Source organism: Phascolarctos cinereus, unplaced genomic scaffold (genome assembly GCF_003287225.1).
Source record: "Phascolarctos cinereus isolate Bilbo 61053 unplaced genomic scaffold, phaCin_HiC Scaffold_2;HRSCAF=192, whole genome shotgun sequence".
In the NCBI taxonomy this organism is placed as follows: domain Eukaryota; kingdom Metazoa; phylum Chordata; class Mammalia; order Diprotodontia; family Phascolarctidae; genus Phascolarctos; species Phascolarctos cinereus.
Window position 1 is genome coordinate 3,273,291 of NW_027555625.1, and position 19,291 is coordinate 3,292,581.

Sequence of the window (19,291 nt, forward strand, 5' to 3'; positions counted from 1 at the left end):
TCCATTCCCCACGGAGCTGCTGAATGTCAGCTAACAGGTGTCTGAAACAAGGAATTGGGCAAACAGAGTGGGGGCCCCGAAAACGGGAGGAAAGATGGGATTACTGTGAGTCAGCAATAAGGAGCCTCCAGTACCCTGGCAGCTTCCCACAGCCCTGTCCCCTGCAGGGTGCAGCCCCAGTGAAGTCACCCTTAACCTCCTCTGACCGATCAAGCCTGTCTGTTGAGGGAAGAGGATTGCGGTCACAACCTGCCCACAGGGAGCTTGCTTTGGGGGTGTGGGCCAGGATCTCCAATATGAGGAGGGCTCTGTCACTGAGCCTGGCGTGGAGGAGGGGGCCCATCTAAAGGCTCCCCTGGTGCGCGGGCCAGGAGCTTGCCCCATGCAGGGAGGCTGTGGCTCAAGGCCCTCTGCTGTGGGGGACAAGTTGGGAAGCGGCCTCGGCCTCGCAGCAGGAGTGCGGTGAGACCTGTTTTCAAACCTTGCGGTGGGTGCCCTCAGGCTGCCTTGGGCTCCCAGGGTCTAATCCCAGCAGAATGAGGAGGACTTGACCCGTGTGGTTTCTCAGGCTGCTGTCAGCCACAAATGGTGGCCCGAGGGCCACCTAGAGGCGACTGTGAAATGGGGCGGATAGTGGCACCTGCCCTGCTTGGTAGTCGCACAGCCCTTGGTGTAGTGCCCGGCACACATGAGGTGCTTATTAAATGCTCGTTTCCTTCTTTCCACTGGAGAGGTTGGTTCCCGCCGATCATGAAAGTGTGAGCTCTGCAGTAGCTGATGTGGAGGAGGGGGGCAGTTAGCCAGTTGGGAGGACACTGGTGAGAGGCCACCTATGGTCAGTCCAAATGTTTGTTAAGTACCCTGTATTCCCAGAATTGTGCTCGGCACTGGAGGTACAAAGAAAGATAAAAATGTGAGCGGATGTATGCTCTAATGGGAGAGACAAGGTGCAATGAAGGGGTGCAATGTAAAGAGGAGGGGCAGGGGAGCCTAGAAGTGTGGGCTGTGAGCTAAGTGTGGGGGGGAGTGGGAGCAAGTGGCACAGTGGTGTTGGGGGGCAAGGACATCCTGGGGAGCGGCCACAGGGACCGTGGGGTTTGGGAGGGGACTGCGGGAATGGAGAGCCATCAGAGGTCTCTGAGGGAGATAAGTATTTAATAAAGATTAGTCTGGCAGCCATGTGTAACTACAGTCGGAAGTGAGAAACTGGTGGGAGTGGGCAGCTCCTGCCTGACCTGCCCCACATCCGAACCCACCCCGGGGCTTCCTTCTCTGCCCATAGGCCAGTTTGCAAGCTTTCCTTCCAAATGCAGGTGCCCCTGGTCTCTGCTCCAAGGACAGAGGGCCAACGGGTAATGCCCTTTGCAAAGATTAAGGTGCTTCACACTCCAGGCTGTTAGGGTGGGAGTAAAGTGTTACTAAAGAATACAAAAGCCAAAGCAGGATTGAGGCCTGGGTGGGGGGTGGAATCTGACAGAAGTTGGAGAAGGAAGAATGTGACTAAGAGGAGGCAGGATGGAAAGGGGTCACTGTGCCTGGAGCTGAGAGGAGAGAGGAGAAAGTAGATGCTCCGAGGAGGAAGCCGGGTGGCAGCTGATATTTCAAAGAATATTGTGGCGGAGCATTGAGTGCAGCTGACCAGCAGCCAGGGCCACCCGCATTTCCCCAGGAGGCAGCCAACATCAAGGGGATACCCTGCTACTGGAGAGGCCCAGGGTGTGGATTGCTTGAGCTTGGAGATTCTGAGCTACAGTATGGCCAGAGCAGGTAAGCCCTCAAGGGGTCTGTCAGACTCCCTGAGGAAGGGCAAATCCGCCCAGGGCAGAAATGGAGCAGGGCAAGGCTTCTGGGCCAGTCAAGAACGGGACTAGGCCTTCCAGGCCACTGCGATTCCAGCCTGGTGGAGGACACCCAGCCTCCAAAAATGCACAAAAAAGTGAAAAATAGCAAAGAGTAACAATTAAGCTCCTTTAAGACACCCAGAACCCAGTGGAGGCTAGGAAAGGGAAGCCAGACCAACCCATAGCAAAAAGGTCTAATGCTGAGGCTGAAAGAGTATCACACCAGGGAGAATGGGAACAGAGAACTCAACAAAGAAACCCTATGGGTTAAGAAGGTAACTGAAGAGTGATTCTATACAATAAGCATAAACAGAACTGAAGGGGAGAAGATACAGCAACAAGGTCTGCAAGAACTGAAGAAGTGAAGCAAGAGGAAAAATGAGTAGCTTAGGCACAAAGCAGAAAGCCTTGCCCAGGTGATAGAGTCTCCAGGGGCAGTGAGGTGGCGCAGTGGATAGAGCATCGGCCCTGGAGTCAGGAGGACCTAAGTTCAAATCCAGCCTCAGACACTTGATACTTACTAGCTGTGTGACCTTGGGCAAGTCACTTAACCCCAACTGCCTCACCAAAGAAAAAAAAAAAAGAAAAAGAAAAGAGAGTCTGAAAAAACAACTGAACAATCAGCTCAATGACTCCAGGAGACAAGAAAGATTAGAACAAAATCAAAAGATTAAAAAAATAGAATAAAGTGTAATGTGCTTTTTAAAAAGAACATATATAACCAACCTAGAAAATAGGTTAAGGTTAGAGTTGGAGAGACATTCTAAGCATCATTGCACTGCTGAGAAGTCATGATCCCACATGAAACTTAGATACTGTGTTTTAAGAGATCATAATAGGCAACTGCCCCAATCAATTAGAACCAGAGGGAAAAGTGAAAATAATCTCCCATCACCTGAAAGATGCTACAAACTGAAAATACACAGAAATACTCTGGCCATTCCAGAGTTTCCACGTGAAAGCGAAATACTGCAAACAGAAAGAAAGGATTCAAGGACCAAAGAACCAGGCGTGTTCACATAAGACTATGGTGCAGTTACTTATAAGGAAAGAGAATATTGGAATACAATGTTCCAAAAGGCAGACAGAGGGACTTACGAATAAGAATAACGTATCCTTCAAAACTAAATATTATATAAATCTATCTTGTTCTACAGGAAAGTAGGGGAGTGGGGTAAAAGGGGGGGGCTGATAGAAAGGATATAGACGAATGGAGGCAGTGGTCAGAAGCAAAAGACTTCTGAGGAGGAACAGGGTAAAAGAAGAGAGAGAGTAAGATAAGTGGGGGAAAAAATAGGATGGAGGGAAATACACAGTAATCATAACTGAATGTGAATGGGATGAACTTACCCATAAAACAGAAGTGGGTAGCAGAGTGGATTAAAAACCTGAATCCTATGCTATGTTATTTACAAGAAATATATTTGAAGCACAGATAGACACACAGAGTAAAGGTAAGGGGGCTGGAGCAGAACCTACTTCAGCTGAAGTAAAATTTTTTTAAAAGCATGGGTGGTAATCATGATCTCAGACAAAGCAAGACCAGAAATAGACCTAATGAAAAAGAGAGAAGCAGGAAAACTGTATTTTGCTAAAAGTTATCATGGAGGGGTAGCTAGGTGGCACAGTGGATAGAGCACTGGCCCTGGAGTCAAGAGGAACTGAGTTCAAATCCGACCTCAGACTTATGATACTAACTAGCTGTGTGACCTTGGGCAAAGTCACTTAACCACAATTGCTTTGCCAAAAAAATAAATAAAAGCTATCATAGACAATGAATTAATATCAATACTAAACATGCACCAAATCTGTACAGTGTCCATATTCCTAAAGGAAAAGTTAAATTAGTTACAGGAGGAAATAAACAGTAAAACTATACTGGTGGGGGACCTCAACTTTCCCCTGTCAGAACTAGATAAATCTAACCAAAAAATAAACACCAGAGAAGGAAATTGCAAACCATTACAGTATCTTTGTCAAGAAAACCTTATGAACGGTATGGTCCATGGGGGTCACAAGAGAGTTAGCCAAAACTGAATGACTGAAAAACAACAACAACAAAAATATGAAAGGTCTCTGGTGATTATGGAATGGGAATAGAAAGGAATATACATATCGTTCAGGAATGTATAGTATTTTTTTTAAATCATGTGTTAGGACATAAAATCCTCATAAACAAATGCAGAAAAGTAGATATGTTAAACATAACATTAACTGACCACAATGCAATATAATTATAATAAATAAATAATATTCAAACTTAAATGGAGATGAAAAAAATTTAATGCTAAAGAATGGATGGGTTAATAAATATATAAGCAATAGAAATTTTTGCAAAAGAAAATGACAATAACAAAACAACACATCAAACTTTTGGAAGGCAAATAAATCAATCCTTAGCAGACAAATTTATATTGCTAAGCACTTTCATCAACAAAAGAGATAAAGGATAGATCATTAAATTGGGCATGCTATTAAAAAAAATCCTAAAAAACAACAAATCATAAATTCCCAATTAACATAAAGCAGACATACTAAATATAAAAAATAAAACTAATAATTTTTGAATTAATAAAACCAGAAACTGATTTTTAAAATTAACAAATCATTCATTAAAAAGCAAAGCAAATTATAAATATCAGAAACATGAGAAATCATAAGAAATAAAGAGAAGAACTCTAGAAATTATTGTACCCAATTATATACCAACAAAATAGATCATCTTTTTCTTTTTTGCAAGGCAATGGGGTTAAGTGACTTACCCAGGGTCACACAGCTAGTAAGTGTTATGTGTCTGAGGCCAGATTTAAACTCAGGTCCTCCTGACTCTAGAGCTGGTGCTCTATGCACTGTGCCACCTAGCTGCCCCAAGAAAATAGACCATCTAAATGAAATGGATTACTATTTACAGAAATGTAAATGATCCAGATTAACAGAATAAAAAAAAATAGACAATATGGATGACCTAATCTTGTAAAAATAAAGTGAAAAAGCCATAAGGAACTCCCAAAGAAAATAAGACTAGGACCAGATAGATTTATAAGTGAATTCTATCAAACATTTAAAGAAAAATTAATTCTAATATTACATAAATTATTTGCAAAAATGGGAAATAAAGATCTTACTAAACTTGTTCTATGAGATTAATATGGTTCTGACACCTAAATAGGAGAGAGAAATGCTAGAAAGAAAACTATAGACCAATATCTCTAATGAATATCATGAAAAAATTTGAAAAATTTTAGCAAAGAGATTATAAAAACATATAAAAGGAGATTAAACTCTATGATTAGATCAGATTTACACCAGTGATCCAGGTTTCATTCATCATTAGCCAAACTTTATATATATTAGACCATATTAGTAACAGAAATAATAATTACATGGTTTCATTAATAGATTCAGAAAAATCTTCTAAAATATGTAACACCCCTTTATGTTAAAACACACACATTAAGATCACAAGAATAAATAAATCTTTCTTTAATATAATAAATAGTATATCTAAAGGCACAAGTTAGTATTATATTTATAAAATGGAGGTTGATTGAGTCAATCAATATCCCCACCACACTTAAAATGACTAACTCTAATTCTAGTAACTTTAGCCTTGCTACCTTCTCTGAGAGAAAGGATCTTTATTCAGTCAATGAAAGGCATCATACTAACATACTCCCTCTCATACCCTGCAGGTCTTCTAAAGAACAAGAAACCGTTAGGAATTCAACATTCAATGTTCTGACACCTTCTGGCCAGATCCTTGAGGAGGGATTCACTTTGGGAGGAGAGAAAGAGTGGGTCCTCCGTCGCCTCTTCCCCTTGACCAGAGGACCATTTTGTGCACTGCCGAGGTTCATAGTATTTGGACTTTTCCTTAGTATCCTAGGAATGTCCTTAGAATGGCTGATGGCTTTGACTAACCAGGAGCTTGAGACAAACCAGACACACCAAGAAAAGGAATCGTCAAGCCACTTCTAGGAACCCAGCTGCAAGCAACACTATTCCAAAGGGGATTCAAGAGTCTTTAGCAAAAGGTCTTCCAGGATTGTGAGTTATCCCTTTGACCACGTGGTCAACCCTAATCCTAACATCCCCCTGGAATGCTCTCTTTCCACATCCTTGCTTTCTGACTCCCCTGGCTCTGCTCAGGTCCCAGCTAAAATCCCACCCTCTACAGGAAGCCTTTCCCAACCCCTCCTAGTTCCAGTGCCTTCCCTCTCTTAATCATTTCCAATTGATCCTGTGTACAATTTGTTTTCTTCTTGCCTTTCCCATTAGATTACAAGCTCCTGGAGGGCAGGGACTCTCCTTTGCCTCCCTTTTGTATCTCCAATGCGTAGCACAATGTCAGGCACATAGTAGGTACTTATTAAATGTTTACGACTGACCAGATATGTTCTCTAAGCTGCAGCCCACTTTGCCATTGGACTCTGTAGGCGCTAAAGAGCAAATGTGCCCCCCAGCTTGGAGCGTGTTTTGTACTAACTCTTTCTATTATACCGTGTTAGTAAATATCCATTTCTAAAAGTGAGTTAAGTCTGGGTGGCTAATTGATGTCAATTGATTATCAGTGGGGAAGGCACACCAGAGGAGGCTTGTGGTCATAGCATTAGAAAGACAGCCCCCAAAATCTTGTGGAAGTGAATGTTGAAAACTGAAAATAAATAAATTTAAAAAATTTTTTTTGAAAAAGAACAAAAAAAGAGAAATAGCCCCAGCCTCTCAGAGACTCTTTGAGCCAGGAGTGGGAGGAGCCAGACATCTTCTGGGGACTCGGGCTTCTAGTAGTACAAGTGGGGATTGGGAGAGTAGCTTCAAAGCCTATGCTTCATCTATAATTGAGAAATCAGGGGCAGCTAGGTGGCACAGTGGAAAGAGCTCCAGCCTTGGAGTCAGGAGGACCTGAGTTCAAATCCAGCCTCAGGCATTTGACACTTACTATTTGTGTGACCCTGGGTAAGTCACTTAATCCTGATTGCCTCACCAAAAAGCAAAATAATAATTGAGAAATCCTAGAGACCTCTCCTATCTGGAGTCAAGCAAGATTATTTATTATCACAGCCTTTTTCATATAGTCGTAGAAGTTGTAGCTAAAGCCACAAGACAAGAAAATAAATGGAAGGAATAACCATGGGTAAGAAGTAGTAAAAACCATTTCTTTTTGCAGAGGATGGAAAAGTTTTCTTACAGAACTCTAAAGATTCAGCTAAAAATCAACTGAAACAGAAACTTCAGCCAGGTAGTAAGACATGAAATAATACCAGACAAATCACCAGCTTTTGTATATACTGCTAACAAAACACAGCAAAGAGAAGTGGAATGAGAAATTCTATACAAAATAACTATAGAATGTATAAAATATTTGGGAATCTCCCTACCAAGACATACACAGAAATTCTATAAATAAAATTATGATATACCCTTGACAGAAATGAAGACAGGCCTAACTAATCAGAGATAATTGCTCATTGTTGGGCCATGCCAAAATCCAATCTCATCCAATAAACATTTACTGAGAGCCTACTCTATGCCTGGCACTGTGCTAAGTGCCAGGGGTTCGATGAATAAGAAGAAAGATAGTCCTTACCTTTAAGAGGCTTACAATCTAATGGGGGTGGGGGTAGAGACAATACACAAAAAGAGTCATTAAATGGAGGTCACTGGGGCATACCTGGTTTGGGGGCATCTTGTTCCCTGGAACTGGAAAAAGAAAAAAACAAACAGAAGAGCAGATTCAGAGTGGAGGGAGCCCAATGGTCCAGTTCTTGCCCTCTACGAAGGAAGGTGTTGGGAGGAGCTTGGCACCCCACCCTGCAGCCCTCCAATTGGTGGGGAGAGGAGGTTCAGGGAGGTGCTGTCAGTCAAGGCTTGATTTAGCAGCCGTGATGGTGAGTTTAGAGGGGATGAGGAGGACCAGGCAGGGCAGCAGATACAAAATGGACTGATGTAATGTCATAATAATGTAATAAAAATAATGATACTACCCAAATGAATTTAATAGACTCTGGCCAAACCAAATGCCCACAGGTCTACTTTATAAAAAATAGCAAAATGTATTTGGAGAAGCAAAGAATCTTAAAAGATATAATGAGAAAAGGGAGCACGAAGGGGGCCTGGCAGTGACAAGTCACAGATTATAGGACAGAGCAATAATCATCATTTGGCATTGTTCAAAATGGTAGCAAGATTCAAAAGCAAACAAATAAAGGAGCCTAGTGTTCAACAGACCCAAAGACCTCCAGTACTGGGTGAAGAATTCACTATCTGACAAAAACTGCTGGGAAAGTTGGAGAGCAGCTGGGGAGAAATTGGGTTTAGACCAAAGGTTATTATGTTGTTTTGTCATGTCCAACTCTTCGTGACCTCATTTGGGGTTTTCTTAGCAAAGGTATTGGAGTTTCCTTCTCCACCTCATTTTACAGATAAGGAAACTGAGGCAGACAGGGTTAAGTGACTTGCCCAGGGTCCCACAGCTAATAAATATCTAAGGCTAGATTTGAACTCACAAAGATGAATCTTCCTGACCCCAGGCCCTGCACTCTTTGCACTGTGGTGCCACCTAGCTGCCCAGACCAAAGGTGCTTCATTTTTTTTGTGTGTCATGGGTCCTTTGGGCAGTCTCATGAAGCCTATGGTTTCCTCAGAATAATATTTTGAAATGCATAAGATAAAATACATAGGATTACGAAGGAAACAACTATACTGAAATACCAGCTGCCAAAATATTTTCTAAACAGGTACATAAACTCCAAGTTAAGAACACCTGATTTTCAGCACCTCACACTGTATGCCAAGATATGGTAAAAAATGGTTACATGATTTACATAAAAAGGGTAATGCCATAAGCAAATTAGTAAAACATAGAGTAGTTTATTTGTCAGATTTATGGCTAAGGGAAGAATTTAGGACCAAACAAGATATAGAGAGCATTACAAAATATAAAACAGATAATTTTAATTAGATAAATTTTAAAAGTTTTTACATAAACAAAACCAAAATTAAAAGGAAAGCAGAGAACTGGGGGAAATGTTTTGCAACAAGTGTCTCTGCTAAAGGCCTCGCATATATAGGGAACTGAGTCAAATTTATAAAAATACAAGTCATTACCTAATTGACAAAGGGTCAAAGAATATGAGCAGGCAGTTTTCAGAAGAATTAATCAAAATCATCTGTAGTCATATGAAAAAATGCTCTAAATCAGTATTGATTAGAGAAATGTAAATTAAAACAACTCTGAGGTAGCAACTCACATCTATCAGATTGCTTAATGTGATAAAAAAAAAAGAAAATTATAAATGTTGGAGGGGATATGGGGAAACTGGGACATTAATTCACTGTTGGTGGAGTTGTGAATTGATCCAACCATTCTGGAGAGCAGTTTGGAACTATGTCCAAAAGGCTGTAAAACTGTGCATACCCTCTGAACTAGCAATACCTAAGTCTGTGTCTCACAGACAGAGGAAAAAAAAAGAGGTTGGGGAAGACCTATTTATACAAAAATATTTATAGCAGCTCTTTTGGTGGTGGCTAAGAATTGGAAATCAAAGGGATGTCCATCAATTGGGGAATAGCTAAACAAGCTGTGGTATATGATTGTGATGGAATATTATTGTGATTTGTGATATAAAAAATGACAAGCAGGACAATTTTGGAAAAACCTGGATTTACATGAACTGATGCAAAGTGAAGCAAGCAGAACCAGGAGAATATTGTACACAGTAACAGCAATACTGTTCAATGGAGAATTGTGAATGACTTAGCTATTCTCAGCAATACAATGATCCAAGACAATCTCAAAGGACTAACGAAGAAGCATGCTATCTGCCTCCAGAAAAAGAACTGATAGTGATTTAATACAGACTGAGGCAGGCTATTTTTCATTTTCTTTCTCTTTCTTTCTCTTTCTTTCTTTTTTTTATTCTTTTTTTTATTTGAATCTTCTCATACAAAATGACTAATATAGAAATGTTTTACATGATTGCATACATATAACCTGTTATACTCCAATTGCTAACCATATCAGGGAGGGAGGAATTTGGAATTCAAAACTTTTTTTTAATGATTAAAATTTTGTTTTAACACATAATTTGGGGGAAATAAAATATATTTTAAAAAGAATACCTGTTTTTTAATGTTTAAAAATTTGTTTTAACATGTAATTGGGGAAAAATAAAAATATATTTTAAAAAAGAATACCTGTTTTTAGATCAATATCTCCTACTACATACCACAATGAACTCTAAACGGATTCAGGTTATGCATGTAAGTGGTCATATCGTAAACAAATTAGAGGAGCAAGAAAGAAAATATCTTTCACAACTATGGCTAAAGAAAAAATTCCTGACCAGAGAACAAGAGAGGATCAGAAAAGATAAAACAGAAAATTTTAAATGCAAAAAACCGAAAAGTTTTTGCAAAAACAAAATCAAAGCAGTTAAAACTAGAAGGAAAATAGTTAACTGGGAACAAATATTTGTAACAGACTACTCTGACAAAGATCTGATAGCCAACATAAATACAAGGAATTGATTTAAATATGTCAGAACATGAATGAGCCTTTCTTAATAGAGATAAATGGTTAAAAGGAACAAATAAGCAATCCTCCAAAGAAGAAATATAAGCAATCAACAACCACATAAAAATATACTTAAATCACTCATAAAAAATGAAAATGACCATTGTTGTCAGGGGGACTTCTGGAAGGGAAAGGATGAATTGGCCAAGTCATGACTCACTCCAATTTGGAACTATACTGAAAAAGGCCCCATAATACCACAAGCAAACAGATCCATAGAGATCAAAGGAAGAGGGAAAGGACTGCAAGTACAAAAATATTTATAAGAGCACTTTTGTTTAGCAAAGAACTGGAAAAAAGACTTTGAAAGAACTCACAAATGAGCAAACACAGTTCTAGAACACTGATGATGAATCGTACCTGTCATCACTAAAATGGCCAAGGTGTAGACCTGTTTTGCTAACCCTAATTCAATTTTGTTGTTGTTGTTTGGGGGAAAGAGTCAGTAGCAAAGAAGAAAAAGGGAGGAGGAGAAGGAAACCAAAGAGAAAAAGAACAGACTATGGAAAGGCACAGACATGCAGAAGAGTCTATGCCAAAACACTGCTCTGATTTCCAATTTCCCTCCCTAGAGACTTCAGAAAATCTCTCTTTCCCTCTCTCTCTCTCTCTCTCTCTCTCTCTCTCTCTCTCTCTCTCTCTCTCTCTCTTCTCTCTCTCCTCTTCTCTCTCTCTCTTCCCCCCCACCCCCCGCCTCCTTGCCTCCTCTGCACTTCTGTACCTCTCTCTGGATTTTCTACGCAGATTACATGAGTACCTAGAAGAAATAAAGTAAAAGATAAAAGCTCTAAAGAAAAGAATTGGAAAGAAGAAATCAGAAGAGAAAATGGCCAGTCTTACTTAAGAAATGCTGTCCCTGAAAACTAGAAAAGACCAAATAGAAATAAATAGCTTCATGAGGAAGAAAGAAATATTAGAACAAAAATCAAAAGACTAAAAAGTAGAATGAAATAAGATATATGTGATATTTTTCTTTAAAAACTGACCTGGACAACACATAAAAGGATGATAACTCAAGATTAATGAGACTCCCTAATAAACCATTACCAAACAAAAAAATCCAGGTATGATATTTCAAGAAATCATAATATAAAAATGCCTAGACCTGTTAGAACCAGTGGGTAAAATGAAAATAGAAAAATTCATGGATTACTTCCTGAAAAAATTTAGGCCATTAGCTGTGGGTTGCCTCTTCTCCCCTCTTCCTCATCTCCTATCATTCAGGTGCCTTCTTCCACTTCCTTCACACCTGTCTCACATGATAAAGTTCTCCTATTCCTTGTCAAGGCTAAGCCTTCTGGATGCACAAGAGATCTCATTCCATCCAACCGTCTCCTCCAGTCACCCCCTCTGTCATCTTCACTCTCTTATGTATCTTCAATCTCTCCCTATCTGCTGGCTGCTTCCCTACAAATATGTCCAGATCTCTACCATCCTGATTTGATCTGCCCATCCCTGCTATCAACCCCTATCTTTCTTCCCTTTTGTGTCTAAACTATTATCACTATTATCTAAGTTGATGACTCAAATCCACCTTTTCTGCCCCAAACACTTTGCTGACCTTCAGTTTTGCATCTCCAGTTGCCTTTCCGACATCTCAAATTTGATGTCCAGTAGACATGTGGATAAAGAAGACTTGAACATGAATGCACATGCGCTCGCGCACACACACACACACACACACACACACACACAGAGTTTGATGTAGCAGCACAACATGGGCAAACAGGTGAGGACTGGAAGTCAGGGAGAGATTCAGAAGCAGGAGAATACCTAGGAATGGAATAGGTCACGCAAAACAAACATCTTGATTCTGAAGGGAGAATTAAAAGAGAAAAAAATTTGGAATATAATGAGGTATCCGTCAACTGGGGACAGGCTGAATGACTCGACCATAATGGAGTATTTTTGTACCATAAGAAGAGGTCTTGGTTTGCACTACAAGAAGCCTCGCTCTCAGGAAGAAGAAGGTGCTATTCCCTCTATCTTCACCCCTGAGTTCCTTTTCCTCTCAGTGCTATGGAGCACTTGAGTAGTCAGTCTGCTGAAGCCTATGAGCCCATTCTCAAAACCATGCTTTTAAATGCTTAAAGTAAAATACACAGGATTGCTAAGAAAACCAATTATACTGAAGTACAGTTATCAAACAACGTCATGGCCCCAGGTTAAGAACCTTCGCACTATTCAGATTACGTCTGCAGCTCACTGGTGCTCAGTTCTGGGCATCCCAGTGTCAGAAGGACATCGATAAGATGGACGTGTCCAAAAAAGGACAACCGCGATGGTTGTCAGCTGGTGCCATCACACTCTGGCTCACTATCCCAGACAGAGCCAAGCTCTTATGTCTGCCCCTCTGGGTTCTGGGGTTGGGGTTCTCCAGTGACATCAGCTCAAGCCTCCACCAGCAGTTTCCCCTTATGGTTAGGGGTCAGGTACTTTGCCTCCAGTTCCACTGATCTACTTCACTTTCTTAGCTTTTACAAAGGAATATTTACTTTGAGGACAGAGCAAGAACAAATGTAGAAACATTTTGCAGGGGAACGCAGAGGTGTATGCTCCCCTACTTCTCTAAACAGCCTCTAGGGGGAGTCAGTGCTACTTAACTTGGTTTCTGGCCTTGGTCCCACAAGTTTTGTGCGCAAGCAGCGTGACTTGGAGACGGGTCCTGGTCTCTGCTAGCACTGGGGTGAGATCCTGAAGGTCACCCCCAAAGGTCACTGGATTGTTGGGGAATTGTTACTGCCCTGACACCGGTCCCCAGACTCTGGATGCCAAAGAGCCTTATGGACTTTTTCAGACTCACCAGATTGTAGATTACACCCCTTCCACCTAGAAGGGAAGAGAGCAAATGCAGAAGTTGTGTGTGTGTATGTGTGTGTGTGTGTGTGTATACGCACATCTCCTCAGAAGGGAGAGAGCCCCATAGCCTTCTTTGCCCAGCTTCTGTCAATAGAGTCACCAAATAATGAGATTGTGAGTGCTTCAACAGCCAACCAGAAAGGCTCCCATTCCCCATGTGATTATCCACCTGGAACTGAACATCTCCGTGCTTCCTCTAGTCTCTCCAGGGCACTTCTCTAACAGATACACCATTGTGCCTCTCTTGGAAGCAGGCATCCCAGCTTCTCCAAGGGGGAAATAGCACCAGACAAGCAAGCTGATAGGATCTGCTCCTACACCAGACCCAGGTACATGAGGGTTGGGAAAGTCTAGCCTACAGAAAAGATGATGGTCCTCGTGGAAGTTTCTCATCTGTCAAACAAAGGAACTGAGTTACACTGTCTCCAAGGTCCTTTCCAGCATGAAGTTTTGGAGGATTGGAGACACTCTTTCTCTACTAAGGGGAGTCACCCTTCTTATTATTTTATTTATTTATTTTTGGCTAGGCAATGGGGTTAAGTGACTTGCCCAGGGTCACACAGCTAGTAAGTGTCAAGTAGAACCAGGAGCCATGGGAGGAAGGGACAATGAGGTCACTTTAAGCTTGAAGAAAGGAAACAGGTTTTACCATAATTACGGTGATCTCAAATTGGAACCAATTGATTCAGGAGGTAGTTTACATGGTAAAAAGGATGGGAACCATATTACTCTTTATTGGCCATTTGAAACTAAATGTCCAGTAGCCATTTCAATAGATCTTATCTTTTCCCCAAACCATTCTTCTTCTGAGCCCTCTTATGATTGAAGGCACCAACATCCTTTCAGCCACCTGGCTTTGTAACCTCATTGTCACTCTCAACCCTCTCCCTTCTTTCCTTTCTCTCTCTCTCTCTCTCTCTCTCTCTCTCTCTCTCTCTCTCTCTCTCTCTCTCTCTCTCTCTCTCTTTCTCCTCATTTCCCTCCATCTCTCCTTTCTTCCTTCCTTCCCTCTCTCTCCTTCCTTCATCATCATCATCATCATCATCATCTCTCTCTCTCTCTCCCTCCCTCCCTCCCTGTAATCAGTTACAAAATCTTGCTGTTTACACCTCCACAGTCTTTTCACTGTGCCCCCTTCTCTCCACTTCCACAACCATCACCTTTCTTCAAGCCCCCATCATCTCTTGTCTATACTATTTCAATAGTCTTCTAATGGGCCTCCCTGCCTGAAATCTCTCACCCCTCCAATCCCTTCTCCATGTAACCTCCAAAGTGATTCTTCCAAAACACAGAAGTAGCCATGTCTCCTCACTGGCACCCAATAAACACTGGTTCTCAGTTACTTTTGAAATCAAATATAAGCCCCTTTGTTCAGCATGGAAAGCTCTTCACACCCTGGACCCAGCTGCCTTATACATTAGTTCTCTCCACATGATAACCCTATGTAGATATCTGCTGTTTCCCACACCAGACCCTCCATCTCTCACCTCCATACTTTTGCTCTGACTGACCCTCATGCCTGGAACACCCTTCCTCAGGCCCCACCCTGCAAGGAAAATCTCTTCAACAAAGTTTATGTATGACTCATGTCTAGGGTCTCCCCCCCAAAAAGAGATTAATAGGGCGCCTTCTAGAAAAAGGTACTCACTGTACAAGGTGTTTAATTTAAAACAGGCAGCTATTTATTTCTTCCCTCAGAAAAGAAATGCTGAAAACACAACAGATACATAAAGGAGCAGGCACTGGACTCCCTGGTTTTCATTAAGATGCAGTTCAAGTGCTGCCTGGGAGATTGGTCCTCTTCTGGTTTCCCCAGTGGCCAGTTCCTTCTCCTTCTCTCCTCCTCCCCCTCCCCTTCTCCTCTCCATACTCTTCTTCCTCCCTATCCTCTCCCTCCTCCCCCTCCCTTTCTTCATCCGCTACAGGATAGTTTGAATCTATTGTGTATATATCCATTAGTATCTATGCTGTCTTCCCAGTTGAAATGTAACCTCTGTGGAGGGGTGTGTGTGTGTGTGTGTGTGTGTGTGAGGGGTGTGTGTGTGTGTGTGTGTGTGTGTGTGTGTGTGTGTGAGGGTGTGGGTGTGTGTGTGTGTGTGTGTGTGTGTCTTGCTTCTTTGTATCCTCGGTCCCTTTCAGCAGTCAGCTCTGTGCCAAGGGCAGTGAATTGGGCAGCTCTGCGGAGGCTGCATGGGAGGGTGGCCACCACTGGGCAAGCCCCTCCTCCCCCTCCACGGCTGTTAGTCACCGTGCTCCCAGGGGCTGAGTCAGATTCTTGTACATCATCATGCTGGATGACAGCAGTCAGATGCCCTCAGGCAGACAGGTTTTCTCGGAAATGGCGCAGGCTGAATGGAGCTCTGGGTTTGGCCCAGTTTGGAATGGCTCCAGCAGAGGAGGCACCCAGGAAGACAGTGATGCAGTTTTACAGATGAGGAAACTGAGGCCCAGTGACTTCCATCAGAGGTGGAATATGAAACCAGGTCTTCTGACTTGTGACAGCATTCTTTCCACTGTGCCATATGTGATAGCCCATCTCCCATCTCTGAATCTTTGCTCAGCCTGTGCCACTCGCCTGGAATGCACTGCTTGCTCACCTCCACATGGCATTTATTTTGTTATATATATGGAGGTGGGGTGGGAGATCTGGTTTTCAGCTCAAGCCAAGCCTGGATTCATCTGGGGGTGGCCTGACCCCAAAGAGAGAGAATTAAGTTTTCCTCCCACTCTCTAGTTCATTATGTCCCCACCCTGGCCTTCCAAAGAAATTTATTTTTGTTTTTGGCAATTGGAGTTAAGTGACTTGCCCAGGGTCACACAGCTAGTAAGTGTCAAGTGTTTGGTCTGAGGTCGGATTTGAACTCAGGTGCTCCTGACTTCAGGGCTGGTGCTCTATCCACCGCGCCACCTAACTGCCCCCCAAAATTTTCTTAAATAAAACTTAGATATGACTTATGTTTAGAGTCTCTCCCAAAAAGAGATTAACCTTCTAGAAAAAGGCACTCACTGTAGAAAGTAAATATCAGATAGAAGACAGCTATTTATTTCCTCCACAAGAAAAGAAATGCCTAAAATGAAGCAACACACAAAGGAGCACGAGCAAATGCTTAAACACGAAACAATAGCCCCTCACTGGTCACATTTTTCCAGGAAGTGAAGTTCCCTCTTCAGGACTGTTAAAGAGATAGCTCAGGTTCACCTTGGATTTGTCTTGTCTGAACAGTTCACAAATTCACATCTTCCGGGTAGCCAGGTCGTGGCTTCTGCCTTCTTCACCTGCTAAGGTGCAGTGCCCTCCTGGAAACGGTCCTCTTTGAGATATTATCATGGAAATGACTTCCTGTGGGGCAACCAAACCAGGATTTCAGAAAAGCCTCAGCCACCATACTTTCACTCCCTGCTCTCTGGCCATCCTCTTACCAACCACTTTCTCCTCTTCTCTCTTGCACAGGAATATCCTTCCTCCCAACTCCACCCCTACCCCAGCTCAGGTGCCATAAACTCCCAAATCAATCATGCTGTTGTTCCTGGATGGAATCAATCTGCTCGCCTGCAGTCCCACCGACTGGCCTTGGGGCTTCCCAGACCAAGGTATCCCTCCCTGTCCGTCATTCTCTTTTGTGCTTGCTCTCCCATTAGAGGGCTTTGTTTCTGGTTTTGTTTTTAAAGAGATTTTTGTACTTTTCCCCAGCAGTCAAATGTTGTATTTCAAACAGGCATTTGTAGCAGATCAAATTCCCAACTCAATAGCCTAAGATTCCCTCCCAAAGAGTGTCACTTATTTGATCTGCTTGAAAATCCCTGAATGAAATATAAGAAGGACAGCTCCAAACCCTCAGTATCGCAGCACATAAAACTGGGCAATAAACATCTCAAAATAATCATGACCTCAAATGAGAGTTTCAGAAAAATTCAACTCAATGTTAATCTTCTGCAATATTATTTCCATACAAAATACCAGTAAAATATTTTTCTTAAAAATAAAATATTGAAATCACAAAGCAAGTATATACTGGGTGCTGGGTCTGGAATCAGGAAGACTCATCAGTTCAAATAAGGCCTTAGACACTTACCAGCTGTGTGACCCTGGGTAAGTCACTTCACCTTGCTGGCCTCAATTTCTTCATCTGTAAAATGAATTGGAGAAGGAAATGGTGAACCACTCCAGTGTCTTTGCCAAGAAAACCCCAAACGGGGTCAAGAAGAGTTGACTCTTCAGCAAGAAGTGACTGAGACAAAATATCCAGCCCTTTGTTTCTCAGTGGGCAAGAAAAGAAGTCAGATTGTACATTGTAGCCTGTGAAGGCATTTCAGGTAAAGCCACTTACTCATGAAACACTCAGAAAACCTTCATGGCCCGATTTACATTTAGTGGGCCACTGAGCAGGTGGACGACAATGTTTGACTTCACTCTCTAAGAAGAAATCTTATGTTTACTTCAGTGAATAGAAAGTGAAAATGATTTTTTTCTGATGCAGCAGACCATATAATTTCTTAAGTCTCCTCCTCCAAGCTATTATAAAAGCCATGAATTTGAGAGTTTGTCATCCTCGACAGCTGATTGGCCCATTGGAAGGTGGGCGGGCCCCTGGAAGTCATTTCCCAGGTTTACTACTGTGGTTAATGTCACTTGCCCCTGCAGTTAGATTCAGATACCAAAACAAGGAAGACAGAGCAGAACTCAAAAAAGCTGCACCTCCAAGGACTGAATCATCTTGATTTCACCTGAGTTATTATAAATATGCTATGGCTTGTCCACTGCACTGGGATAGAGGGATTGTTTGCATTCAAGACCTTTTTGGTAATCCAATGTATTTCCTCTCATTGGCACATTTTAACTCCAGAGTAGGAAGACTGCTTTTCCTTTTTTTGTTGCCAGACTTTTCAGCCTCAGTTCCTAGGATGTAAAAACATCTTCAGTCCCAGTGTGGGGACCCACTTCTTGATTTATTTCTTCTTTCACTTCATCTTCTGTCATGACTTTTCCTTCTTTGACCTTGTGAGTAATTTCTTTAGGAAGGAAGACATTCTTCTCTGAATTAGGGAATGGGAGAATCTGAGACTCATTCAACGGCGCTTAAAGGGTTCCAGATGACTTCAAACTGGCCCAATTTGTTCTTGCTACAGCGATGCTTTGCACCAATGGGCTCATAGGCCAAAATGGTAGGAAAGAAACACACTCTTAAGTGCTTTCTCCCCACAAAGACTGCAAACACCAGTGACCTGGCTTTCCCCATAGCTCAGCCTGCCTGTTCCTCATTGGAGTTTAAGTCCCTCGAGAGTTGGAATTGTCTTTGCTTTTATAGTTCTGACATCGAGCTTTGCACGTAGTAAGTGCTTAATAAACCTTTTCCATTAATTTATTCATTCCTTCTCACCCTCCCCACCTACCAATCATATCATCAGAGAAACTGGACCAGTAGGAAACAGTGCATTCAGCCAGTAACCAAGAGAAACTGAAGATATGATGAGGACAAAGAGATTCAAAAAGATAACCACCCAAAAGGAGAAAGGAGCTTCAAAGGATGCTATTCCCTCACAGCTGAGAACTCAAGAAAGGCTTTCCAGTGATCAGGAGTTGTGACTTTAGCCAATGGTCATATGCATTCCCTATCATGTTAAGTGTGTGCCCAGTCTTCCCAAGCACCTGTGTTTGAAGGAGTGTGTGCTCCATTCTTTGAGGGGATGCTTGTTTTCTTTTTTTTTTAATTTTTTTTTTTAATTTTTAGGCAATTGGGGTTAAGTGACTTGCCCAGAGTCACACAGCTAGTAGATGTTAAGTGTTTGATCTGAGGCCGAATTTGAACTCAGGTACTCCTGACTTCAGGGCCAGTGCTCTATCCACTGCACCACCTAGTGCCCCGATGCTTGTTTTCTTACTATAAATATATTAGTAAATGCCCTTTTCTCAATCAACAAACATTTATTAAGTGCCTACTATGTGCCAGGCACTGTGCTGAGGTGAATGATGTCTGGCTGGCTAATATTAATGGTGAACACACCAGTGGGGGCTCAT

General features: G+C 42.1%; 1 long non-coding RNA gene across 1 annotated transcript; it reads right to left on the bottom strand.

Annotated features, from left to right (window-relative positions):
- Positions 1-16,297: 16,297 nt before the first annotated feature.
- Positions 16,298-17,927, bottom strand: LOC110194876 (uncharacterized). Its single transcript, XR_013484180.1, has 2 exons — positions 17,349-17,927; positions 16,298-16,615 (listed from the first exon to the last, which is right to left on the bottom strand). It is a non-coding gene; the product is annotated as an uncharacterized LOC110194876 (long non-coding RNA).
- Positions 17,928-19,291: the final 1,364 nt, after the last annotated feature.